Source organism: Halichoerus grypus, chromosome 8 (assembly GCF_964656455.1).
Source record: "Halichoerus grypus chromosome 8, mHalGry1.hap1.1, whole genome shotgun sequence".
Lineage (NCBI taxonomy): Eukaryota > Metazoa > Chordata > Mammalia > Carnivora > Phocidae > Halichoerus > Halichoerus grypus.
The window spans coordinates 109,884,044-109,911,082 of NC_135719.1; the positions used below are offsets into that span (position 1 = coordinate 109,884,044).

At 42.4% G+C, this 27,039-nt stretch overlaps 1 long non-coding RNA gene across 3 annotated transcripts; it reads left to right on the forward strand.

The window, feature by feature from the left end:
- Positions 1-902: 902 nt before the first annotated feature.
- On the forward strand, positions 903-21,644 carry LOC144382782 (uncharacterized). 3 transcript variants are annotated; one of them, XR_013450183.1, is made up of 4 exons: positions 903-1,104; positions 5,446-5,571; positions 19,790-19,839; positions 20,676-21,644. It is a non-coding gene; the product is annotated as an uncharacterized LOC144382782 (long non-coding RNA). The 3 variants fall into 3 exon arrangements; XR_013450181.1 differs by lacking the exons at positions 903-1,104; positions 5,446-5,571 and adding an exon at positions 16,297-16,596; XR_013450182.1 differs by lacking the exons at positions 903-1,104; positions 5,446-5,571 and adding an exon at positions 17,137-17,245.
- Positions 21,645-27,039: the final 5,395 nt, after the last annotated feature.

Sequence of the window (27,039 nt, forward strand, 5' to 3'; positions counted from 1 at the left end):
GTGTGTATGGTAATGCAGGCACAGGGTCTGGGGAGTAGGACATGGACATTTTGGTGGTGGTTGGTCGGGGGGGGGGGCATTCCTCAATGATATCGAAGCATAAACAATTTTCTGTATTTTTGTTAAATTTGTTCATATTTTATGTCAGAAATTAACTCCTGAGGAAGTTTTAAAGATTGGCTAAGGATAGTCTAGAGGACCCTCTACCACTCCATTGTTCAGTCATGACTCATCTGATTTCTTGAGGGAAGAGTAATGTTTTCTGGATCTGAGACACAGATGACTACATACATTGGCCGCCTTCACTTTGCCAGTTCCCCCTTTTATTTAATTCTGCAGAGACCTGGCATATTGCCCTTGGAAACTGGCCACTCCTTAAAATTACTGCCAACGGGGGATGAGATGAGAAAGATTATGTTTGCTCAAAATAGTGCGGCTTGGTTGAAGGTGTGTTGTAACATCATTGGCAAATAATGAGAATTTTTTTAAAAAGCCTTTGTGTTGGGGTTTCGTTGAAGACCAAGTTTCCCCCTCCTTGCTTTGCTCTAGCATGGTGATTCTCTTCCTGTCAGTCACTGTTGCTGCTTCTATTTGCAGCGCTACGTTAGCACCAGCGGATGTGTGGCAGCCAGCCGCTGCCCCCGTGTGTTAGAAGTGTCCCGTAGCTCCCCATGGCGAATCGGGACTTAATTTCGTTTACCCTGGCTCCTCCGGGCCTTACCCTGCCAACCCAGCTGCACCACAGCTCCTCCATCTAGAAACCTGGCAGCCGTCCCAGCTGGATGCCACCTGCCAACACTTTTCTGAAGACCAGCCAGAGGAAAGAACAGCAGGGCAGGGGGCTGAGGGGGGAGGGGAGAGAAGATGCACAACGAATTGCATTGGCCTTTAGCCCCCTTAGATCTCCTGCTCCCAGAGGTGGTGACATACCTGTGTTCAGCGGTCATCACTGGTCTTGCTCGTAAAAGTCCTATTTGGCTGTGGACATGCTTTCCTGAGCGCTGTGCGTCTCTGGAATTACCCTAATCTTCCTCTTTGCTTTGCAGTTACGGAGAATAGCAACACCCCGCTGGCTGGCATGGTGGCCTCCCATGCAGAAGAGGGGTGAGTTGGCATTCTTTTGTCTCTTTACTAATATGCTAATCATGAAATTATGTACCTTCTTGTCATCTCCATAATGAGCTACAAGACTGTCCAACTTTTCTGGGATGAGGACCTCTAGTTCACGTCAAATGTTACAGACTTCCACATGATAGTAGTTGTACTTTTAGCATCCACTGATTTAAAAATAATATGTGAACAAAGGCATCTGAGTTTAGTACGCTTTTGGATAAGTTTGTGTTTTATTAATCACAACAGTATCTAATAACCTTTAAAACCCAGTGAGGACAGACTGCCGTAGTCCCTGGCCCCAAGCGTGTGAATGTTAGTGGAGTGAATAAAGACAGTGCTTGTTGCAAATGTGGATTCACGGGCCTCTTTACATTCACGCCCTAGGGCGGAGTGACTCACAGAAGCGGGATCCAGGGGAGGTTAACAGGGATCTAACTTGCCCAGTTTTGTGTCTGCCTGGGCTGGGCCTGGGAGCAGCTCTGTCAGCTCTTTCCAAGAATGTATATCCCCTCGGGGGAAAGACTCCCTGTTCAGAACAAGCCCACCCACAGGAAACCACATTGTTGAGATCCCTCCTTTCATAGTTCAGAATCCTTCAAAACAAACAAAACTACCCTGTAGACGGGGACTTCAGTTATACCCTTTTGGTTTATATTACAGACCTTGCAGGGAAAAGTGGCCCCACAGCAGCTGGAGCAAAGAGGGGAGGCTATCCAAGTAGACGAGACCCCAGACAGGACAGCCCGCTCTAGTCCACCAAAAGGACCTCCCTGGGGGAGAGTGACTTCAAGTTCTCTGCTCTCCCACAAATAAATCGGGGACCAAGGAGGTGTGTGAAGAAACAACTGTTGAGAAAAGACAGTGATTCTAAAGTATTTAGAAACCAGTGGGGCGTGGTGATACATTCCAGTGTACTAGAATGGACAACTAGCCAGAACTTTCAAGAAGACCTTCTAACCCGCCCTCCCTCTTGAGTAAGCATCAGCCCTTTGGTTGCTGGATCAAGGAGGATGAGGGCTTCCAAGGTGGTTGGGTGGTCACACAGGGACTCAGTGCAGTGGTAACTTAGCAATGGGTAAGAAAGCATTTCAATATTTTAAACAGGAAAAACTACACTTTTGCATCCCGGCTGCTACAGTTTATAAGCAAGAGCTCGAAAGTGGCTCATAAAGGGTTTGAGAGCCATGGGGAGAAATGAATGATAAAATCCTGTTACTTTATTTTCTCTCACTGTTACCACAACAAATTAAAACCTAAACTCTCTTCTCTCGAAAGAAAGATCCTTCTAGAAGTATTAACTCAGAGTGAAGTGCCCACAATGTGCCAGCCCCTGGGCTCAGAGTTTTGCATACGTGGCTTCATTCCCCCTCACAATCACCACCTGGGTGGGTAGTTATCACTGCCGTCTTACAGATGAGGAGCCTGGCACCCAAAGTCACACATCTAGCAAAGAGTGTATCAGAATTCCACCCAAATCTACCTGACTCCTGAGCTGGTGCCCTTCCTTCGCACCACATCACAGCATAGTTTTGAAGATTTTCTTGTGAAACTGCTTGGGGTTTACATTTGGGCTATATATTGATCAAACAGGTCCACTGTATTCTTTTAACCACCCCCCCAAAATCAATGCTTCTCATATAATAATATTCACTTTATTTTCATTTATTAACTAGTATGTCATTAATCAACCTAATCACATTGAAGTCAGTACTTTTAATGTAGCAATGAATAGAGCCACATTTAATACACTTGAAATATGAGCTTACTGCATTTAACAAGGCCTTTCAGCCTTTACTTTTTATTTAGACCTCCCTATTATCCGAAGTAAGACATAGTTCAATTAAAAACACACATATATGTACATATGCATAGACATTCCCCAAAAGATAACTGTTTCAGTAATTCTGAAAGATGTCCGTGGGTTTTCTTCTAAAGCATTTTCCATGGAAATCAATTTCATGGACTTGTTAATGTGGGCAAGTGCCTCATGATAGAGATTCTGTCCTTACACAAAACCTTGCCAGTCCCCATTACTCCTCCGCCTTTATATCTTCTGTTTGTTGATAATGTCGTGTTATAAATGCCCATCAAATACAAATCAATAATGATAAATGTCTGTTCCCAATTAATTTTATCTAACATCTGATACACACCGGATTGCTAAGTGCAACTGCAAAGACTTTCTGGTGGGGAGTGAGGGTTTGTGAAACAAAATGCCTTTGTTTCTGATTCTAGCCTTTCTGCCCCTTTCCAGCATGTGTTCAGCCTCCTCTGATGTGGCCATAATTTCATCCTCCAGAGTGAAAAAGGCAAAAGGCCACCATCTTTCTGGGGGCTGTGTGTAGGAACTACATGAATGAAAATGAGCTTTGTAGAGATTAAATGCACTCTACCTACAAAAAGACAAAAGTTGTAGCTTTCCTATTTTGTTGGGTCCAAACAAGGAACAGAATGGTCTATTGCTAATATTATAGGATTTGACTCAATAGCTGATGGATTGTATTTCTTTTACCCTGGGAAAAGACTTAATCTGTAGGCCCTGGATGGGAAGTATCTTATCTGGACATCTTATACACATATAACTCTTCAGTTGCCCCTCAAATTCATCAGTCATATTGAATTTCAAAAGGTATCCCGACTGTCCTACTTTAATGTCTTCTTTTTGTAATGTAATTTTATTTCTTAAATGTGTTATACAATATTTAAGACATTCAAAAAAAGGACACGGGAAAATATAAAAGATAACCCTGTATCCACCACTCAGCTCAAGAAATAAAACACAGGGAACAAAGTTAAATTCACTTTAGGCTCCGTGCCTTCTTCACAGAGCCTGTTATTCCTAAGAGGTTATTTCCCGAGAGCCTGGGGACCCGGATGCTTGGCTCTGTACCTCTTTGCAAGGCCTTGGAAATGACCCTTACATCTCCTGCCTCTGTGCTGTCAGAGTCAGGGATGATCATGTGATTTTCGAGGCCATAGGTTAGCCATGCAATGCCCGCACCTTGGCTGTGACCTTTGGACACTTTTACCCTGGCTTATTGTCAGTTGGAAGTGCACGTAACTTCCCATGACTGCCTCTTCCAGAATGTTCAATGGGAGAGCCCCAGATTCTTGACCATAGTTCTGCATTATGGCTGGCCAGAGAGGCCAAGGGGAGCTGGACAAGCTCTCTGGACTTGAGGTGGACTTGACTTATGAGGAGGAAGGAGTCCCACAGACTCCTGTAACCTCCCCTCTGCAGTGACAGCTTTGTGCCGCAGGCTGCCCCCAGTTTGAGCTGGTCCTAGGGTTGGGGGCATGTCCAGCTCTCTCCCCCCTTGACCTCCTCTGAGCAGAGCTCTTTTGGCCATAGAAGTGTCCTGGCTGGAGAGCCGTGGGCCAGCACCAACTCGGGCCCTCATCAGAGTTCTCCCTTCGTGGGTCGTGTTTGGTAAAGACAGAACTCAGAATATTAACAGTCTTTAACATCATTCTGGGGACATTCATCTTAGGATAAAAATAATGCTTTAAACACGCAAACAATGAATCATGGAACACTACATCAAAAACTAATGATGTAATGTATGGTGACTAACATAACATAATAAAATAAAATTTAAAAAATAATGCTTTAAGGCCCAGTGATTTTAAAGATAAGGGAAAAAGTGCAGAAAACTTGAGTCATTTGCCCTGTTGCTCCTGCATATTGCAGCCAAATAAACACATTCCTGTACTTATTTATGCTGTAGACCAGTCATTTTTCCTTACACAGGAATCTTATTAAAACAATAAATCAATGTTAACCTGGGTTTTAAATTGGCCCAATATGTTTGGAGAACTTGCTGGTTTAATTTTCCTATTTTTCATTTTCAGTTAACTAATTTAGTTTTCCCAGTTGGGATACCACAACCTTAGCATGAGGATTTATCTTAAAACCAGAAAGCCCTGACATACATTGCCACCAAAACAAAAGAGGAATCCCAGTGTTTTGTCCTATAATGAGACAACAAAGAAGCATAGATCCAGAAGACATCTATCCTGATTGTTGTAAAGAGCCTAAGCCTAGGCTCTGAGAAAGAGCACCAACTGCCTTCAAGTTCTTCTGGATATTCTGTTCTACATTTTCTTCACATCTCCTTGACTGAAAGTTTCCAGTGCATCTGTGTTAGGGACTGGGTGTTTATATGCCACCCCACCAGAATTCATGTATTGAAGGCCTAACCCCAACATAACCATATTTCAAAATAGAGTAGGGCCCTGATCCCCTAGGATTAGTATCCTTATAAGAAGAGACACCATCAGAGTGCTCTCTTGGCTCTCTCTCTCCCTCTTTCTCTCTCTCCTTCTCTCTAGCACTTGCAAGAAAAGATCATGCGAGCATACAGCAAGATGGCGGCCATCAATAAGCCAAGAAAAGAGGCCTCAGAATGACACCTACTTTGCCAGCACCCTGATCTAGGACTTTCAGCCTCCAGAACTGTGAGAAAATAAATATATGTTGTTTTAGCCATCCAGTTTATGGCATTTTCTTATGGCATCCCAGACTAAGACAATCCCCCAGCAGTGTTTTCCCAGGAACACTGTGACAATTGCTGGTGTCCCTCCACCCTCTAAGGAATGCTTGCTGTCCCCACGTGTGTGTACGATTAGAGAGATCTTGGCTGGCACCTCTAAGGGGCCCCTATCATCACAGCTCTAGTAGGTTTCAACACAGCCCAAGACCCCAGAGTATGACTGGGGATCAGATACTAAGAGAAATTCTTTTCAGCCATCAATGCCCAGAAGAACATGTGTATGTGTGTGTGTGTTGAGACGGGTGACTTTTTCAGTGGGCCAATACTAGAAATGTCCTCAAGCCCAGGACTGCATCGGACTTGTTCTCCACCCGGAAGCATGCAACTAGAGGGTAAATGTTGGCCTTAGGAAATGCCGGCTCAGTGAGGGCTGTATCTGGGGAAGCTGTTCTGTTTCATGGAGAGAGCATTAGCTTTAGAGTCAGGCAACATTGGGTTCAAATTCAAGCTTTTTACTGCATTCATCAAAATAGTATAATAAAGGCTATATTGGCTCATGTAACTGAAAAATCCAGGGAGTTGTTTTGCATTCAGGCACAGCAATATCCAGGCACTCAAAAGATGTTATTGGAAATCTGTGTTCTCTCTTTCCACTCTATTTCTCTGTGGGCCTCACTCTGAAAAGTCTTCCTCAGTAGCTCTAGACTCATGTGATCCTTAGTAGTAAGGATGGGTGGAGGAAGGAGAGAGTCTCTTTCCAGGGGGTACAATGAAGGTCTTGGTGAGATTGCTGATTGACCAATTCTAAGTCACACATTCACCCCTGGGTGGGATGGGGCTGATGGTGGGGGTGGGGGGGGGTCCCATTCAAACCTGGAAGAGATGGTGCTGTTACTTGAGAAGGAGGAAACGATGCAAAGCAGGCCAAATCAACAGATGTCTACATAAACATTAAAGCGCTCTGTGACTCTGGGCAAGTTATTTAACCTCTCTGATCCTCAAGTTCCCCTTTTATAGAATGACTATACTAGTACCTGCCACCAAGGAAGTTACACATAGCTCGAGACACAGAACAGAGGTGTAATAATGGTTAACTTTCTCCTTCCTTCCTTTTCCTACCCCTGGTGTTCTCTTGGAGGCCTGGGGATGTTCCAGCTCTGCCCTGATTGGTATTGAAGATGTCGGGTCGTTTCGGGCTGGGGAGCCTTGAGCAGTATGAAAACTTCAGAATCTACTCAATGGGGCTCCTAGGCCAGGGGTTGGTTGCACTTGGGAATGGTGGCCTCAGGGGCACAGCGGACTCTGAGTTGGGCTCAGCACTGGTGAGGATCAGCCCTGGGACATCCAGGTCCTAGGGCAAAGGGCAAGTGATGTCTACACCGTCTGGACTGGAGAGCTTAGAACAGCAGCAGGTACCTTCCTGTCACTCTCTGGAACCCAAAATCAAGTCTCTCAGTCTATGTCACTCCCCTGAATAAACCAGGCCCTATACAAGATGAGAGTATGAGAGTATGGGAACCTGCACCCTCAGTATCTAGATGTAGGGTGGCCAGATGAGAGCAGGGGATCACCTGCTAACAACACTCATGCTGGAAGGAGGTCTGGCATCTCAGTGCCCCGACACCGCATTTTTAAAGGTCACCCTCACCATCAAAATCCTAAAGGAGAACACAGGCAGCAACCTCTTCGACCTCAGCCGCAGCAACTTCTTCCTAGAAACATCGCCAAAGACAAGGGAAGCAAGGGCAAAAATGAACTATTGGGACTTCATCAAGATAAAAAGCTTTTGCAAAGCAAAGGAAACAGTCAACAAAACCAAAAGACAACTGACAGAATGGGAGAAGATATTTGCAAATGACATATCAGATAAAGGGCTAGTATCCAAAATCTATAAAGAACTCATCAAACTCAACACCAAAAGAACAAAGAATCCAATCAAGAAATGGGCAGAAGACATGAACAGACATTTTTCCAAAGAAGACATCCAAATGGCCAACAGACACATGAAAAAGTGTTCAATATCGCTCGGCATCAGGGAAATCCAAATCAAAACCTCAATGAGATACCACCTCACACCAGTCAGAATGGCTAAAATTAACAAGTCAGGAAATGACAGATGTTGGCGGGGATGCGGAGAAAGGGGAACCCTCCTACACTGTTGGTGGGAATGCAAGCTGGTGCAGCCACTCTGGAAAACAGTACGGAGGTTCCTCAAAAAGTTGAAAATAGAGCTACGGTATGACCCAGCAATTGCACTACTGGGTATTTACCCCAAAGATACAAAAGTAGGGACCCGAAAGGCTACGTGCACCCCGATGTTTATAGCAGCAATGTCCACAATAGCCAAACTGTGGAAAGAGCCAAGATGTCCATCAACAGATGAATGGATAAAGAAGGTGTGGTATATATATACAATGGAATATTATGCAGCTATCAAAAGGAATAAGATCTTGCCATTTGCAACGACGTGGATGGAACTGGAGGGTATTATGCTGAGCGAAATAAGTCAAACAGAGAAAGACATGTATCATATGACCTCACTGATATGAGGAATTCTTAATCTCAGGAAACAAACTGAGGGTTGCTGGAGTGGGGGGTGGAGTGGGAGGGATGGGGTGACTGGGTGATGGACACTGGGGAGGGTATGTGTTCTGGTAAGCGCTGTGAATTGTGCAAGACTGTTGAATCTCAGATCTGTACCTCTGAAACAAATAATGCAATATATGTTAAGAAAGAAAAAAAGAAGAAGAAGAATGTAGCAGGAGGGGAAGAATGAAGGGGGGGAAATCGGAGGGGGAGAAGAACCATGAGAGACGATGGACTCTGAAAAACAAACTGAGGGTTCTAGAGGGGAGGGGGTTGGGAGGATGGGTTAGCCTGGTGATGGGTATTGAGGAGGGCACGTTCTGCATGGAGCACTGGCTGTTATGCACAAACAATGAATCATGGAACACTATATCTAAAACTAATGATGTAATGTATGGGGATTAACATAACAATAAAAAAATTAAAAAAAAAATATTAAAGGTCACCCTCAGATTCTGAGGGAATCCAAAAGAGACTAAAACAAGTAATATCACTTACTGAATTTCTCTGAAGTCCTGGTACCTGGTTTCCTTGGATCCACCTTGACTTACTCTGAGACCCTGACACGGGATCTTGTTTTCGTAGTTGATGTAGAAGATATCAAAATAACTTCTGCCTGTGTCTCCACAGATTTCAACCACACCTTCCCAACCTAACCTATATGAAAATGTTAAGGGCACTTTGGTGGAGAAGTTCCATATGACCTGAAGGCAGCATTATTATTAATTATTAATAACAGTGAATGTGGTCACTTTCTCTTTGTGCAGCCAGGGGCTCAGAGCAGAGGTTATTTGGGGACAATGGAAAATTATCCTGGTAACAACTTGGGAAAGAGGGTAAACTCAAGCTTCAGAATGGGAGGCTGGGCTGGAAAGCTTTTTCAGTATGAGCACTTAAGTGGTGAAACCATCACCGCCTTCAGAGAAGGTGATTTATGGGTAAAATTGCCGAGTTGGTGTGGCTCACAAAGATCTCAGAGTAAATGGACATACAAAGTCATCATAAAGAGAGATTCATATCAATGCACCTGATTTGACTACTTTGAAGGTTTCTGATTTATGTAATTTGGGTCTTTCATTTACAAATCCATTTCTTTGGGACAGTTTTGTGTCGTACGTGTGGGATTGATAATCCTGAAAGAGTTTCTTCTCAGAGAATGAGGAAAAGCCCTTCCATGTACTGTTGGTGGAAGTGTGAAATGGTACAGCCTTTTTGGAAAATGATGATGGAATATCTAGCCAAATTAAAAATGCAAAAATACTATGACACAGCCATTCCATTTTAGGAGTAGATTCTGCACATGTACTAGCATAAAGGACCGTGTGGACATATCACACCCAAACCATGAATTCGACCTCTTGGTCCTCTTCAGTAGAGCACAGGTGAAATAGATTGTAGCCACCATCAGACACTGTACAGTTGTTAAGAAGAATGAGGTACATCCACATATGAAGATTTGGAATAATCCATACAGTATGTTAGCTGAAAAAAAAGCAAGGTAAACAGAAGTGTGCACAGTATGCTTCCATTTATGAAAATATTATGTTGTGTGCATAGAAAATTACCAGAAGGATACACCAGAAATTATTAACAGGTGTATCAAGACTGGAGGTCTGGGTGGCGAGAGCAGCTCACTTTTCATTAGGTCTTCTCATACTGCTTGAATTTTATTTTATCCTGCTCATGCATTTCTTTTTCAACTAGAGAAAAACACTAGGAAACAAACCAAGGAGGCCCCTTTCAAAGGGAGCCCCGTTTCCAAGACAATGACTGTTGCCATCCCATTAGTTGTATAGTGGAGAGACCATTTGCCCTCCTAGCCAATTGCATTTTAAAGACCACCTTTGTTCACTGAGGGAAAGAGGCAGATGTGGAATTTAGGGCTCTCTTCTAATTTGAAGGAAGGAATCACAGAGACACTTCCCCTTCATGCTCTCGTTGTGATGTTCTTTTAGCCTCTTTGCCCGGCTTGGCTCTCTGTGAGTAGTTCTCATTTTAGTCCTGACGTGTGGGCCCACGGGGATTAGCACGGGTCAGGAAGGAGGCAGGACCCTGAGCACATCATCCACTGTGGAACTCCCTAAGCCTGGGAGAATGAAATGGATCCTGGCTACTCCCAATATGTAACTCCCCCCCTTAGTCACCTGCACTTTTATTTGATGATTTATTAATTTTGGTGCAGAAACATAGAGAAAACTTAAAGTACTGAACTGGGGTGCATGGGTGGCTCAGTCAGTTAAGCTTCGGACTCTTGGTTTTGGCTCAGGTCACGATCTCAGGGTCGTGAAATCCAGCCCCATGCATAGGGCTCTGTGCCCAGCGGGGAGTCTGCTTAAAGTTCTCTCCCTCTCCCTCTGCCCCTCCCCCCACTCGTGCTCTCTCTCTCTCTCTCTCAAATAAATAAATCTTTAAAAAAAAGAAAGTACTGAACTAAATTTTTTCACTACTGCTTTATTTACTTGTTTACTATTTAGTGGTTATTCATTAGTGATTCCATACATAATATCTTTATATTTTATATTACAATAAATCCAAATGTGAGAAATTTAAACAAGACATCTCTTTTTTGTTGTTTACCAGATTGGTAAGGCTTTAAAAGTTTAAAAGTGGCCCAGTCGGTTAAATTGGACTTTTGATTTCAGCTCAGGTGGTGATCTCAAGGTCATGAGATGGGACCCCACAGCGGACTCCATGCTGGGTGTGGAGCCTGCTAAAAAAGCTTGGGAGTACAAGTGTTAGCAGAAGTGTGAGAGGAAAAGGCAAGCTAATTTATTCAGTCGTGGTGGTGGGTACAAACCGACTCAATCCTTTCAGAAGACAGTTTGGCAATATGTGTTCAAATTAAGATATGCATAGTCCCTGACCCTGCAATTACCTTTCTAGGAGTTTCTCTTGCAGAAACACTTGCAGGTGTGCACACAGATTATTATACAAGAATTTTATTCATTACTGTTCCCATTCAGGAGCAGTGGAAACAACCCAAATGCATATCAATAGCAGATTAAACAATCATAATTCCATACGAGGGGACACTGTGGTGGTATGGAAAAGAGAGAAGCAGCTCTCCATGTATTGACATAGAAAGACGTCCACTACTGAGAGCCAAATTTCAAAAGAAAAAAGACAAAGTAAAAAAAGCATTATGTATGTTCTCATTTCAATTTATATGTACTATAAAGATCTATAATAGCATACACGGAAAAAATATCTGGATGAATACAAACCAAGCAGTGTTTATCTCTGAGGTTACAGGGACTTTTACTGTTTTATGGTGTGCACTTTGTAACTTTTATTACAGCCATGTGTTACTTTTATTATCAGAGATAACAACAATGATTCTTAAAATAAGAAAAAAAAATACTGATCAGAAAAAAAGTGCTGACACTCATTCTTAAAAACAATCAACACCAGAGATCTTATGGTGTTTTTCTTGAAAAGCAGGATGTTCTAAACAGATTTGCACACCAGAGACTATATTTGGGGAAAGCGTTTTGTTTTTTACCACTTATGGGATGCAGTGCCACTGCACATGATTAAAACATATTTTTTTCCATGGATAGGAGAAGGAGTAGCCCACTAGCTTATTTCCTAAGATTTTAACTAGAAAAACCCACAAGTTGTTTTAAGATGCTTACATGAACACAAATTAGAAAGTGACAAGCCTCTCTTTATTATACATGAATGAGAAGGACGAGGAGGGCGGGGAGAAGGAGAAAAAGGAGGAGGAGGTGAAAAGCATTTGGATGCTCTATTCGGGAAATGATATTCCTTTTTACCTCCATCGTTGGAGATGCATCCTGCAAGCCTTCAGCTAGAAGGTGCTTGTGGACTCATTCATATACCCCCTTTTCTATTTAACTCTTTGGGCACCAAGTTTTCATGAATTCGTACAACTTCTAAAACTCCGGGATGACGGTGGAAACTATTCTATTCTTATAGAATGGTTTATGGTGCCCTCTTTTGGATTTGCATTTACATTCCCAGGCTGGCGCATGACCCCCACCGCTCTGAGATGAACATAGTAAATGTGGCCAGAACTGGGTTCCCACGCAGCTAATTGTCTGTTTGGTTTGGTTTGGGAAATGAGGGGTAGGGATTCCAATTCCCACTCTTGTGTGGCTAGTCCAGAGTCCTGAAAGGGGCCAAGCTGGTGATCCATTCCAGTTTCCCATTTAGAGTGAGGAACTGTAGGCGGGTGGGGGGGGGGGGGTAGGTGTGAAAATGTTGTTCAGTGCGGCCGAGAACAGGCAGCAAAACCCCCGTCTCCTGTCTGCTAGTCCAATTAGCTACCTGACTTATGCTCTTCCCACGGCTTTATAATGAAGGTTGTTCAAATGAAGATTTATGACTTTATTTTGGTGGGATGTCTCAGGTGTTTGATTTGAAGGATGAAATGCATACTTACCTTTCCGCTCAGGCAGAGTCTAGCTAGTCTTCCCATTAGCGTATTTGGCTCAGTCTTTGCCCATCAAGCCCTGGCCTCCTTCCTGGGATAAGTCACGGCTTTACCTGCTGGGCTGCCTGAGCCTTCTGCCCCTCCGAGGCTGCTGCGCGGGCTGCCAGCGTTGGCCTGGATCATGGGGCCATTGCGTCAATGCCCTTCCGTCTTCAGCCTAGGAGATGAAATCTGAGCGGCTCTTGGGGGCAGTCTAGTCCTCCTACCTCCTAGAAAAGCAACAGACTTTGTCGCCTGGACCTGAGGGGCAACATCGAAGCTGGGAGGTGACGGCCAAAGCACCTGGGCGGTAGGGGGCAGGGGCTTATGGCTTTGGGGTCTACACCCTCAGAGGCAGGAAGCCGGAGGCCTCCGCACTCTGGGTCCCTTTCTAGTCATTGGTTTATGAATGTCAATTCAAAGAGTAGGTAAGACCGTCACAACGCAATGACCCTGGAAATGCCCTGAAATTATCAGCCCATGGTGAAAAATCTATATACTGGAAATTTCCTCAAGTTGGACAACATCCTAAGATTCACATGACATTTCCAACAAGTTGTAAAACCAAAATAAAGTGCTACACCATTAATATTAAAAGCACATTTTTAATCAGTCATGGTAGAGGGAAGAATGAATTCGCTCTGGGCTCTCTTTAGCAAATGATATTACAACATTGTTGATATATGAAAAGGCAATCGAAGAGCATGCAGCTAAAATAGGGGGAAAAAGGACTAGAGAGGCACATCAGGCTGTTAATGAATATATGATGTGGTTTTTCTGCATGTCGTAATGTTTGTGGTATTTATCACTATCTTAGATTTTTAATTTGTTTTGATTTCTTTTTTTATGCTAAATAAATATTCATTTTGGTACCAAAATCCACACTCTTTTACTTGAAGAGGAACCCCTCCGAACTGCATACACATCATTCCTCCACAAAGCCTGGGTTAGCTTTTGCGCGTCCTTCTTGCTCTGGTTCTGGGCTGTATGTGTGTGTCCGATAGCGGCCAGGCATCATCAGCTTTACCATGATCTCCTCTGCTTCCAATTTTTCAAAGAGCTGTCACATCTGTGATCCTGGATCTAGTTTAGAGACTATGGATGACTTGTAGCTTCTCCTGGTTACTTACACTGTCTGTGCCTTAGTTTTCTCATCTTTAAAATGGGGGTAGTCCTGGTACCTACTTTGTAGGATTGCTGTGAGGGTTCAGTGAATTAATATACGTAAGGTGCCTGGAATCTTGTCAGTGCAAAGCAAGCACGGGGCAAGAGATTGCTGTTATTTTATTTTCTTCTTTGCCTGTCCAGATGCATTTCACAATATGCCATAGAACAAGATCTCAGACTTTCTTTACGCTCTTCTTCTTCCCTCTCTCCCCTCAATATAATTATATCGGAAGTTTGGGGGATGGAAGGGAGGTTAGAAGTGGTAGGACTCATAACAAAAGGCAGCAAAATCTTCATCATATAGAAAGTTAACAGGTAAAAACAAATCAGAAATCCAGAAATCACAATGGAAGCATATTATCTAGAAATACAGAGACAAATACCAGAAGAAACAGCAGAAAGACAGGAAAGCTGCAGTCTCTGAGGAGACAAGATGGGATGGAGCTGGAAATTACTGTTTTTATCATAAACTTTGGCTTTCTTAACTATGTGCATGTGCAATTTTGAGTTTTTTAAGTCTTAAATATTTTTTAAATGTTACAAACACACATATTTAGCTAAAAATACCAACTCTTGGTTAGAAGAAATGCTTTTTTTCTTTTTTCCTGATGTGATAACGATGCTCTTGGTTGCTCTTTGTAGTCATTTTAATAAGAAAAATTAATAAGCAGCAAATTGCAACAAAAAGGGAGAGGGTTTGTTTAGGTAAATTATAAGTAAGCTTTCCCTTGTGGAAGCCTTTGCTTAATTGGGCTGCAGCTGGTGCTAATTTATTCTCTTCACTGTATCTCATTTTGGTCTTGCATGTGTATTCGCGTGTGTTTGTGTTTTAAGCTTCACATAATTTGAGGCTTTCATTTGATGGCACAAGTTTGGATCGAAGTGGAACTGCTCAGGAGCAGCTTATCATAAAGAAGAATTTACTTTTCGGGACAGTTGTTTTGCTGCACACCTGGGAGCTACTGATTATAATTGGAGTACAGCTGGGAGGAACTAGGTTGGTGGTTACTCCATGATCACAGTTGATCTTATTTTCCCATTACATTCTTCTCTTGGTTCACTCCTTCCCCCCATCCTGATCCAGTATTGAAGCCCCTGTGTGATGAGCAGGGAGGGAGCTGGGATGAAAGAAGTTCTGATTGGCTGGTTAATACACACCGCGGTTCACTGGGCATGGAAATCCATGCTTGAGCCTCTATCCAGAAGAGGCAGCATTCTGGGCACAGAGTGGAGAGGCAATTGGCTTTTTTTAGTTTGAAAAATGAAGAAGACTATCTGGGCATATTTTTCTTGTGCTTACAAGTATTTCTGCCGGGTCTGCTGGATACCGACTGCATGCCATTATCATCTAACAAGTGGCATCCGTCATGGTCCCATCTCTCTGCGGCTCCCAAGAAAGAGCAATGAACAGAACATACTGTGATTTTTTTCAGTCTAGGTACAAGGAGCAGATTTCATTTCATTACCGAATTTTAAGTCAAACTTGCAGCCAAGATTAATCACTTAGGGAAGATTTTTTCCTGTTCTCTTTTCCCTGTTGATATTTTTACAGAGCCAATACCTAGCTTAAAAAAGAAAATAAAAAGTAATCAGAGCCCATCTGATCCATTTTTGGATAAGCTGTTTTGTAAGGCAAAACTGGGGATTTTGAGTTTGAGACATATTAAATCATATTACAAGATACTACTAAGTTATTCTCTCTACGAGAGACAAATGCAGGATCGAAAGTAACTTTGTTTAAAAACAAAGCAGTGTTGAACCTTGAAAACATGCCAGATACAAAAGGACAACTATTGTGTTATTCCATTTATATGAGGGACCTAGAATAGTACATTCATGGAGACAGAAAGGAGGATGGTGGTTGCCGGGGGCTGGAGGAGGGAGGAATGAGGAGTTACTGTTTAATGGGTACAGTTTCTGTTCAGGATGATGAAAAAGTTCTAGAAATGGACAATGGTGATCATTGCACATCATGGTGAATGTACTTAACGCCACTGAATTCTACGCCTAAAAATGGTTAAAATGGGAACTTTTACGTAATGTATATTTTGCCCCAATTTTTAAAAATGTAAAAAAAAAAAACAGCGTTTCCTGTATATCAGTGTAGTCCAAATTACATAAATAGACCTATGTGATTTTGTAAAACTCAGAGATAACTTATTTCTCCGTCACCCTTTGGCCGATTTTTCCATCTTGTTTTTCAACAAGAATAAGCAAGGGAAATAAAGGGAGGATAAATTTAACTTGATAAATACTGCTGATTATTGGCCTAATGCATGGTCCTCTGGCAACATGGGGTTTATTACAGCCTAATCAACATTTAAGTTTAGGGATTATCAGTAGATTCCGAAGTGTTCTCATTCTACTGACCCTCAGTGACTGTAGATACTAAGTTTTGGATGTGCAGTAGCTCAACGTGGTCACTGCTACTCTGACCTGATTGCAGCCGGCCTCCCCAACAGCTGCAGAAAGAATTTTCGCAATAGCTCAGCCAAAGGAGAGCCGTGGGAATTCTGTGGGATTAGAGCTGGAATTTGGAACTCCTGCATGGAGGCTGGGAGGCGGCAGATGGACATTTAAGCTATTTGTTACATAAATGTTTCCAAAGCCCAGCTAACTCTTGCCAGTGTTACTTTAGCTCAGAATAGGCTCCTTCCTGCAGTGCTAACATATAGACACTTCTAGAAGCACCCCTTCTGAAGCGGTGGGCTGGGAAGAATCAGGCGGTCACTACGCCAAGCACAACTCACACGTGCAGCTGCAGAAGTCATCCCTGTTCCAGGACTGTGCATTTGCCCTCTGGTGAGCCACTGACTGCAAAGATAAGCATTCAGAAGATAGATAACATTTTATACTTTTCTCCCTGTGATGTATTTAAAATCATGCCCATAACCTAGAAGAATCTGTTGTTTCAATTCTTCTTGAGATTTTCTAACTTGAGTTTAATACGTCAAGGTTAATGGAGAGCAAGTAAACTACCGTGTTCTTGTATCTTGAATGAAAACTTCATTATGATCCCTTCAGCGCAGTGTAGGCATGCTAGGTGTCCTGTGGCAGAACCCGTGGCCAGTGCTCTTCAGTCTTCTGCATGTATATGAATATCTTGTTCTAGGGGATAAGGTAAATGCACCTGAGCCATTCATAGGGTATTTTAAATAGGAGAGCATTTGGGGCGGGGGGCGATTTAGGGAGGGCTTACAACTCAGAACCATGTGAGGTATATTGTTCTCTAAAATAATTGGCTTTATCATCGAAACTGTTGTTGAGCAAAGAATTTTTAAATGATTGATATACCTAGAGAAGGTGAGAGGGAAATACAGTTGTTTTCTAATGTTAAGGACAAAACAGATGCAAAACTTGGAAAAAGGAACAAGGATGACTGCCTACGCTTTCTATGTCACATTGGAACACATCCAATGGGCCCACCCAAGGATCACCTAATTCTCTAGAGGTGGGCTGTGCACCTTTTTGGACCTGTTATTTACTATTATTTTGTGTATGTTAACTTGTGGTAAATGAAAAGCAATGCAAATGATTCTTGTGTGATAGCATACAAATGGATTTTGCCCACAAAGAAATTATCTCTGCTTGGTAAATAGAGATAGCAACCCAAAGGTCTCAGTTTTATTGCCCTGTATAACACAAACCAATTTTGTGTGTAATTCAGTCATGTATTCTGGTGTAGCTTCTTTCAGTGACTACAAATACAAATCTAATTCTCCTATGTTCCTTTGAACCAATTTTGGCCCTTCATTAATGAGATAAGAAAATCTTTAGTGTGTGCTCATTTTATTTCGTGTAATGGTCATGTTTTTGACCTTGTGAAAATTATACGTTGACAATGATCTGCTTCTCAAGGAGAAAGAAGGCAAGTAACCAAAGGTTAACTGATAATGCAGGTTAGAGGCCACAGTTTTCAGTAAACATCAGAGATCAAAACGTGAGTTTCCATGAAACACCAATGTGGCTTGTTTTTCAAGATGCCCAAAGTCCAGGTGGGTTTAAAATTGCCAACAACTTGCCCAAGCATGGAACTGAGACAGTCTAAATTTACTATCAGAGGAAACGATGGTTGTGTGGGCAGGAGAAGGGGGATGCACGGGGAGGGAAAACAAAGTGAAAAGACCCTTCTGTCCAGAATTACTTCACCAGTTACTTTACTACTTTATCCAGAATGTGAAGGGCTGGTTTGCTAAGAGTTATAAATGCAAACCCAAAAAGGTATGAGCTATGCTATATGCTCTCAAAAACTGGAGCCCTGTTAATAAAAATCCAGCTTCAAATATAATAGAAATGAACTTTTTATGTTTAAAGCGGGGCAGGGAACGGTCAATACTCCTTCCGTCTTGGAGGGTCATGATGAGATGCATCACTGCATGGCTTTCTGGTTGTGAAAGGCAAAGCTCCCTGGGTCTGAACCTGAGGGAAACAGACTGGTCTGTGTCATCAAGTACAAGAGTTTTCTCGTAGCTGCTCTAGAGAGAGGAAGTGTGTGGCCTCTGAGGGACTTAGGGAAGTTAGGGGAAGAGGGGTCAGATTCCACAAGAGAACCGATCCTAATACTGCAAAGGCAGAACCTTCCATGAAGAGAATAGTCTTGAAGAAAAATCGTGCCCAGTATTTGATTTACAATTTTTTCCTGCTATTCTAAGATTTGCCCTCAGTCCCCTCGGCCTTTCAGTAGAAACCTGTTACCTTCAGCAATGGTCTTGTGTAAGGCCTGCTTTGGGCACTGAAGGAAGTGGGGCTGAGCTCACACATGAGAAGTAGTGAGAAGCTTCTACAGGAGGAAGAACTCAGCCTGAGAGGTAACAGGGAGAAGTCACCCCTCTCCTCTCTACCCAGCTTCCAAGAAGCTTTAGAAATGGGGGACACACACTGGATTCCCTACATTTATTTGAATTTGAAAAGGGGAGCTCAATTCATTTTTCTTACTTAAGAGAGAATGAAGCCAGAATCCTAGAGAATTCGAGAATCCAGGTTATATAAATACACCTTAAAAGTCTGGAGTGAAATGGGCCATGAAAGCAGATTGAAGTCCTCAACCTCCCCATTACTGTCTTGGTAATTTGCAAGTCTAGCCTGTTCTTGCCAGTTCAGAGCAATGGCAGAGTGGGTTTTGGGGGAGCTGGCTCTTTAAGAAAAAATAATACCAAATTACTAAGGGAAGACAAAGTACAGGGCCTGAGAAGGGGCTCTTCCATCGAAAAACCCTGAAGCTGAAGCTTCGTCTGTGGTTCATCAGCCTCTGGACTCGAGGACTTTTAAAGCAGGATTGAAGGAAATGAATGAGATGTCCACCCTCTCACGTCAACATTATATTTAGGAAAGGAAAGCTTGAATCCTATCAGAGCAGTTCAACCACAAGGGTTTATGATAGAAGATGCTGGAGCCCGGTGCTTGTGCCAGGCCACTGACTATTTTGGCTGATGCGGCGTTGCTCTAGAGATAATTTGCTTGAAAGAAGAAAAGGCTTTGCCCCACCAACACTGGCACCGCAACCACCCCTCAGAAGGAGGCTGATTAAAACGCCAGGCACCAGATGGCCCTCCCGAAGAGAGGGCACCAAATAGCCACCTCACAGAGTCGGGGTTTTCCAGGTAATGGCTGGATGAGCCCTCTCCCTTCTCCTCAGCTTTTAAAGCAGATTGGGGGATTTAGTGGTAAGCCTTTTGTTTTCACCGTTGGCCTGAAATCCATTAGTTTGGGCAGTCCCAAATCTGTCTTGTTAAAATTCTATATTTATCTTTTTCCTTGCATCAGTAATACATTTTAGGGATGTTTTCTTTGTTTCGTTTTAATTTATTTTTAGTTAGAAGAGAATACGGTGCTGGCAGCAGGCTACAAAGGAATGAAATGCATCCATCCACACAGCTTTTTAGGAATAAATGCCTGGAAACATTCCAGATTTGGAAATTATATTGTTCTATTTTATAAGACTAATGAAAAATCCTAATGCCATATAGAAACATATCTGATGATCTATATTTTCCAGAGCACATTTAGACACTGGATTTCATAAGATCTGCATACAAATCCCACAAGGTAGGTAGAGTGAGTATTATTTTCCCTTTCCCTCCTCTTTCCCCACCTACCGACTCACCCTCTGTTCTCTCCCCTGCAATGTAATGATACTAACCCTGAAATCCAGCCCGGCGAGACAGCCCCCAGAGCTGGTACAGCAGCCAGTGGGGCGACTCAGACGGGGTCTCAGGTTTCCTGACCCTTACTTATTCCAGTCGTCTTTCCCATTGTACCTCTAAATAAATTTCTTTCACTAATTAACTGTAGTTTCTCTCATGCCATTATTCCTTACTCCTGTTTGACCTGACGTGTGGTTCTGGTGGCTCTGCAGTGACCATATCCTAGGGTCTGGATCTACCAAGAGCCAAGGACGTCTGTGTTGGGCCTCGTAGGGGTAATGGATGAATGAATGAATGAATGAATGAGCATACTGAAGGGAAGGACTGTGGTGGAGGATGGACATGCTGACCTGTCTTTCTCAGGACACAGGGAGGCTCTCCCTGCTTCTGTCCATTGTGCTCACAACACTCTCTTCTGGTTTTCTTCCTATTTCCTCTGGCCATTCCTTTTGTCTTGTGTGCAGTCCCATTCTTCTCCACCTGGCCCCTAACTGTGGGAACTCCTCCAGGCCAGTCTTAGGCCCCATTTCTTTTCCTACTCTCTCTCCCTAAATGGGTTCAAACATGCCCTCTCCTTCAGATGTCATCTACAGGCCAATAACTCCCAAATCCATTTCTACCCCAGACCTCTCTGAGGTCTGACCCCTAAATCCAACATGCATTTAATATTTCTACTAGGATGTCTCAAATTCCCAACCCACCCCAGATAGAACTCATGATTTTCTCTCCTCCCCCCAGATGGATTCCCTGCAAGACTTCCTATCTACCACACCTCCCACTGCACAAATCAGGAACCTGGAAGTCATCCTTGGAACCCCTCTCTCCATCACCCTCTAGAACCTATGCACTACCAAGTCCTACCGGTTTTGCCTGCTAAGTACCTGGTGGCCTTGACAGCTTCCTTCCACTCCATCAGCTCCTCCCCAGTCTAAGCTTCTGTCATCTCCCATCTGGACCTGCAATACGTAACCTCCACTTGTCCCCCTGAAGTCTACTCCTGTTCTTCTTATACTCATTCTTTATACCAGAGGCTCTTCACAGCACTCATTTGATCTACCGTGCATCACTGCACCACCCCCACTCCATGCTGCAGCCAATTTGGCTGTCTTTTAGTTCCCTTCACTAAGCCATGCTCCCCACTCCACTCCCCCCTTCCCCTCTGCCCCCCCAAGCCACCGCTACCACAAGGCCTTTCCTCCTAGTGTTCTCTATGCCTGGGAACGCCTCGCCCCCTAATACACATGCGAATGTGCAACCGCCTGGTTACCGCCCACTTATCTTTCTGGCCTTGTCTCCAGTATCATTTCCTCAAACCCAGGCAATATTCCTTTGCTAGACACTCACACAGAATTATGTCCCGGATAACGCATCTCAGATTTGTAATTACACTCCGTTCAGTCAACAACCCCTTACTGACCACCTACTTTGTGCCAGGCACTGTTCTAGGCACCTGAGATCCACCAGGGAATGAGACAGTCAAAAATCCCCGCTCTCATCCTGTGGTAATCATATTCCTATGAATAACTGTAAATTCATTTCTGCCCACACTGTGTGTGTTCAGGGAGAGCTAGGACTGCGTCTGTTTTTGCTGACAGGCATCATCAGCCCCCAGCACAGTGCCAGCTTCCACAAACATTTGGGAAATTAATGGATATTTACGTTTGTAAATTAACAAATGAATGAATAAATGTAATTTTAATATTGCCACTTGGCTTGTATTGAACTTGTGATTTTTTAATATTTAATAAATACTGTGATACACGAGCAGAAATCGAAGTCTGTGTGTAATTGCCAAGACAATCTTTCCCCCAGTTACCCATGAACCTTAAGAAGACTTGAACGGCCATTCCCCTTCTCCCCTAGTGATTAAGTGACTTCTGCAGAACTAGCTGAGCTTTGCTGCCATCTTTTGATGAAAGTTAATACCACAGAGATGAAAACCACATCCCACTGTATTTCAGGTTCTGAGGCACCGATGGCAAGTGCCCCTAGGGTTCTGTTTCTGTCTAAAAATCCACAAACATGTTGCCAGTTAAGAGGAAATCACAGCCATACCCAGTGCCTATTATAGCTTTGTTTATTTATGTGTTTGTTTGCATAACTCTCTCTTAGCCTCCCTCTTCCTTCCACCTCCCCACGTTCCTCACCAGGGTAAATGCTTCAAAAGTGGGGTGTGTGTGTATGTGTGTGTGTGTAATGTGAACAGTATACAAACAACTGTTTTATATCAGAATTGGTGGGGCACACTCAATAAATATTGGCTATTATTATTTTTAACATTATCGTTATTATAAAGCTCCTTCCCAAAGCAGATGAGCTAAAGAAGGCTTCTGCTCTGCTCTGAATTCTTCCATGCATCAGGACACTCACCCCAAACTCAGTGTAAGATTTTTCCCTCTTTCCCTCTCTCCCATTCTCTCTCTCTCCTGGTAAGCCTATTAAAACTTTTGCTGCTATCTCAACACTGTAAACTGACTATATATATTAACATTATATGTCATACACTTAATAGTATATATTTTATATTTTATATATTACTTAATATCTTTTATAAATATTTAAACTTTATATAATATGTAGATATATATCATTTAAGTGCTTCATATTTGGTCTCTCCAATAAAAATAGAAACTCCTGGTTGTGAAAGAATTGTATTTTACACTTGGGATCTCCCACAATACTGAATAAATTGTTATGGACTATATTAAGGGCTCTTTTCTGAAATGAAGGATGTCAAGGAATATTTTGTTTTGCTCTGATACATTTTGCGTGAAGACTGTAGTAAGAACGTTATGACAGGTTCTCGGAAAGCTAAGCCACCACATTTTTAAATACATATCTGAAGATTATATTCCTTTGGAAATCTTACAAATTTGAAAATATTTCCTCTTTGAAATAGCTGTAATGCCAGGGAGTCTCTGTATATTTGAAGCTGGAGAACAGAAACTAAGAACAAAGGATCAATCCAGAGTTCACCTCTTTCAGCAAAGAAAGGCAGAGAAATGAAAAATTTTGGATTGTCCCCTAAGGAAAAGTCAAGAAGGACGTCATGCATAGATATTTGAGCAATAGGTAGACTACTTAAAGGAACAGATACTCCTTGGAGTCTCTGAAGGACATCTGTTGCAGAACTGGTTTCAGGGAAACAAAGTTTTTGGATAATCCAAGAAAACAAAAGCCATGAAGTGAAGAGCTTTGTTCGTCAGCTTGACGTTAGCCCGTGAGCATGACAGGGAATGGACGCGGCTGAAGGAGAAATCACTTCATTTCCCAGACATGCCTTGTCCACGTTCCAGTGCCAACAGATGTCTACTGAATTAAAGAGGACCTCGATTAGCCAAATCCTCACCTTTCTTTATTCTTCACTACAGTTCAGCTCATGGTGATTTAATGATTCTAAACACCCAACTTTAAATGTCTAGTTTTAAACAGTTAGTTCCAAACAGGGATATCAAGAAAAAGGATCTGCTGTGCAACTGAGAAAAGTAAAGTCGGTAACAGAAATTGGAATGATTCTATGTTTTAGAAGCTACATCACATGTTTTTTTACTAATCTTACTAAAATCATGGCTCGTACTCATTTTTGCACAGAAACATTCTGAACATTGGATGCTGTCTGTGGTCCTTAACATGGGTGGCCTGGTTCACCAGAGATGGAACAGCTTTGCTTTGGGGAGAATTTTCCCATCCCAGCTGAACACATTCTCCAAACCCCTGGAGCATTCCAACCTCTTTGTTTTCCCTGTCTCTCGCCTGAAAGAAGATACCTGCCAGCAATTTCCCGTGCTGACAGATTAGGAAGGAAGCCTCTGAGCTCAAGGGCAAATGGGAGAACTGGCTGGATTGGGCTGGTCATTTGGGAAGACTAATGGCTACAGAGCACCGAGCACCTGCTGAAGATATCACCCGGTTTTTTAAAAACCTTTGTGTGGTTCAATGAGCCAAATGGGAGTTCTCTGCAGAGGACAAGGAACTATTCATTTCTCTCAGGTTTAACTTTTCAGAAGAGCCCTTTTCAGAAGAGGGCCCCTCTATTTTGTGAGCACTAAATCCTCCTGGTGACTTTGGTGAAAGAGACATGAACTAACTGACGAAGCAAATGTGTTTCAGATGGAAAGTAATGGCTCTTGGAATGGAATGCCTAATAAACATCTGGTGTCCTTTTATCTTGAATGAACACCTGTCTCCCTTAGTTAATAGATTACACCTGTTGACCAACCAAACCTCTTGCTACATCCAAATGAAGGTGAAAATACTGATGTCAAGGTCCTACCTCTCGAGAGAGATCCTGATATAAGCTCTTGGGTTTGGCCTGGGCTTAGGGAATAATTTTGTAAAGCTCCCAGGTGATTTTAATATGCAGCCAAGACTGAGAACACCAGTGTAAGCAGAAGGAGACTTTGATGGACTTGGGGATATAGTTTATTCGTGGAACAAAAATTAAAACAAGCTAAACAGAGATATGAATTGTTTATAGAATTTTTGTCATGTGTCTGAAACATTTTTAAATGATTTTGTTTACATTAAATTTTAAATTATTTTTATCAGTTTAGACAACTTTATATTGGATTTATTGAGCTTTTATCAATATTACAAACACATCATGAGGTAGATGATCTCTTATCCACTGTGTCAGTGATAAGCAATTATTAATAAACAAAAATAAGATGAGTCTACATATTGCTCACATACCTATGTATGCCATCCTTTCAGACTTTTCCTCAGGGGAGAACCCTATCATGGATTGCCTACTATTGAGGGCAATCTGGGGTGACATTTTACACTTTATTTTTCCTATTTTATAACTAGCTTATATAGACTATTTTTTAAGCATTGGATAAATACAACCGGGGTAACTGGGTGAGAACTTTTGTCTTTGTATACCAGGAGGCAATTTAACTATATTCGTAGAAATATGGTTCTAGAAAAACCTATTAAATAGTCTGTGCTAGTCAAAGACAACCTGAATTAAAGAATGTCTGAACTGTGGTGCCAATAAACCATCCTCATGTAAACAACACCATGCACTGGTATTTTCAACTGCCTTTACACCTTTGGTTCAATGACTATTAAGTCATGACCACAAAACAAACAGGAAAAAGTAATGCAGAGCCATAGTCCCAACCTAATGCAAACACATAGACCCATAGCCACCTACCACATACCAACTACACCTGAAAACTCTTAAAACGGTACAAGGTGAGCTTATCAAACACCTTTACTGGCTGTCATTGCATCCAGCAATTAAATACCATGAATCTATGATTTTGACCTGTGTCTTCTCTATCATTTTAAACCTGAATCATGTGTGTGTTTGCATGCTTGCATATGCATGTGTTGTTTGAGCAATGAAGAGGAGGGCAAACAGGTGCACTATAACCCTTAATCGTCAATTAGCCCAGTGATTCTTCAAACTTTAATGTTCTCATGAGTCACTCGGAGACCTTGTTAAAATGCAGGTTTTGATTCAGTAGTTCTGGAGTGAGACATGATTCTGCATTTCTCTCAAGCCCACCCAATGATCCTGGGGCTGATGCCACTGGTCCACAGTTGACACTTTTGAATGACAGGGAGATAACCCATCCTGAGAAGAAGGCAAATGCCAGGTGAGGCTCGCTGGGGGCAGCAGATTACATCAGTGAACTGTCTAGCCCTTCACTCCTTGCCTCTGATGGAAGTGGGAGTGGGCAAAGGTCATCTGGGCCAGCACAAAGCCAACACCGCTCTTGATAAAACAGCAACCCACGTGTCAACTTCGCACATGGACAGAGGGTTAGGGAAAGACTGTACAAGATGGGTTCAGAATACCTTCTGACATGAATTCACATAAATTCTCAGTATATGACCTACATTGTAAATTAAAAGTCGATAATAGAATATTTCCATGACATCTGTTTGGACTTTTTCTCCACGCCTATATGTTTATTGATTTTTGCTGTTTCATTTAAAAGTGAAATCTACCATTACTTCCACATAGAGAGTTCATCTCTACTGGACATCTAAAGTACATATGACACTTTGAAGATCATTTAGAATCATAAAAATGTTTCCTTCCCTCAAAGATTTGTATACATATTTAAATTCAACTGGACATTATTAATATCAGTGGACACTTATTAAACTGTATTTACCTACCACTTATTCATTATATAGGAGAAGATAGAGTCTGCTATTTTTCTTGATATACGATTGTTACCCATTCTGGTCTAAGAAATGTTCCTTTTTGGCACTTTGTTTTCACACATTGATGAGACATATAACTTCCAAAGAGAAAATCAGTGGCCTTCCTGGCGCCCTATCACATGACGCATTCTGTCCATTTCCTGGACTTCACACTTGAAAAGGAGTACAGTGAATTTTGAAGCAATTACCTACCACATTAGAGGACCCCTAATTGGTTTTTGGCAAATGACTCTGGAGCTCAGTTTCCCCATCTGAAAATGAGAGAGGTACATTCTAATAGGTCTTCAGGTTCCCAAGATCTTTGGGATAGTTCTTTCTGACTCCCTCCTGGTGGATAGATGCCTCTGTCCAATCAAAAATTTAGTGGCCATAGTTCCTTGGAGAAGAGGTGAGGTTTGGGGAAAGAGTGAAAGGAGGGAGTTAAAATTGTATAATGAATACAAAAAACAGCTCACAGTGTTTATCTCTGGATAAAAGATTGTGAGGCATTTACTTTACATTTTCTGTTTCCAGCTTTTTTTAATCTTCACGTATGTCACTTTTATAATCAGATAAAATGTAATTTAAAATGAAATATATTAGGGGCGCCTGGGTGGCATAGTCAGTTAAATGTCCGACTCTTGGTTTCTGCTCAGGTCGTGATCTTAGGGTTGTGAGATCGAGTCCTGTGCCAGGCTTTGTGCTCAGCAGGGAGTCTGCTTAAGACTCTCTCTCTCTCTGCCCTTCCTTCCCCGCTCTCTCTCAGATAAATGAATTTTTAATAATTAAAATAAATTTAAAAAAAAAGGGGGGCGCCTGGGTGGCTCAGTCGTTAAGCATCTGCCTTTGGCTCAGGTCATGATCTCAGGGTCCTGGGATCGAGCCCCACATCAGGCCCCCTGCTCGGCAGGAAGCCTGCTTCCCTCTCCCACTCCCCCTG